This window comes from Morone saxatilis, unplaced genomic scaffold (assembly GCF_004916995.1).
Source record: "Morone saxatilis isolate NCDOM2014 unplaced genomic scaffold, NCSU_SB_2.0 Contig9, whole genome shotgun sequence".
NCBI lineage: Eukaryota > Metazoa > Chordata > Actinopteri > Moronidae > Morone > Morone saxatilis.
In genome coordinates, this window is record NW_023340268.1 from 21,107,817 (window position 1) to 21,109,340 (window position 1,524).

The window sequence follows — 1,524 nt, forward strand, 5'->3', positions numbered from 1 at the left end:
AGCAAATCCTCACATTTGAGAAGTTGGAACCTGGGTTAGTTTTATCATTTTAAAATACAAAATGCATAGTAATTAATCTCAATTATTGCTGATTAATCCTCTGTTGATTTACTAATCGATTAACTGAATAATGGTTTGGGCACTTAAGGAATGATTGCCAAAATGTCCGATACAATAAGGATAAATATGAGGACAGATTACAACCACAGAGCATATAATGTGTGTGTGAGTTAGTTACCGTAGGGGGTGGTGGGGTTAAGCAGGAGGTTAATATTGTGAACACAGAGTGTGTGTGGAAACAACACTGGGATGCTGCAGATAAAAGAAAAAAAAAAATCTAAATTTCATGCATCTCTTGCCCTACTAACGTCACCATCTCACACAATACACACACACACGCAGACACACACCTCCCGTTCAGCCTGACAGTCGCTGTTTTCGCGTGTACGAGCGAGTGTGGGTCACATCAGGACAATGCGCCGGCTCGCAGACTCTGTTTGCAGCAATAGCGAGTTTTTTTCCTCCCCTTTCTTTCAGCCTCATGGACACTATTTCAGGGCCAGAATGAAAAAAAAAAAGCAAAAAGGGAGGGTGAAAAAGAGCCCTTTTCAAATTGATGACAGCAGTGGGCGCTGAGGGAGACCATTGAAAGGAGTATATAAAGCAGCATCATAGCGTCTGCCTGTCCCCCCCATCCCCCGTCCACCTCTCTCCCGACATCAAAAGTGTGCGCCCATCCTGAGCCGACAGAGCTCCAGATCGCTGCGGTGCATGCTGGGTAAGAGAGGACAACTCAGGACACATGCAGGGACTTTAAGGATACTGCAGTAAGCTGTTCACAATGAAAAAAAAGAGGGAAAAGATGCAGAGAGACGGAGGGAGGGAGGGACGGGAGGCGAGGAGGGGAGGGGAAGGAGACAAAATCCTGGCAGGATCAGTGAAGGATGGAGGAATCCAGCTAAATATGAAAATGTTTAACGCAGCGGTGCTGTTTTCACTGTTTATATCATTAGATGTGCATCGGCACGCTGATGGGAAAACAGAAACGCACGGCAGAGTCTGAAGATTTAAGATGTATTAGGTTATTTGTTTCTCTCTTATCTGTATTGTTTTACATTTTTTATAAAGGCGCAAGTGGTCTCTCTCCTTCGGAGAGGAAGCTTTCTCTGTCTGTCAGTTTGTTTTTTGTTTGCTGTATTTGACCAGAGATGATCCACTAAAGCTGAAATATGCACGATGAACTCATCATATATGTTCCAGCCCGTGCCATGCTGAGACTTTTTAAATGCTGCATGTATTCGAACTGAAGACATTTACAGAGATTAAATTAACTGCAAAAATATAATTGTGAAAGAACAATTAACAATCATTTCTATTATCAACCTGTTAATTAGTTATTCAATTAACTGATTAATAATGTGATCTGTATAATAGTGACTAGTTCCCAGATCCCTAACCTGGTGCCTTTTTTTGGTCCAACCCAGATATTCAATTAATAACACAGAAAAACAGCAAATCCTCACA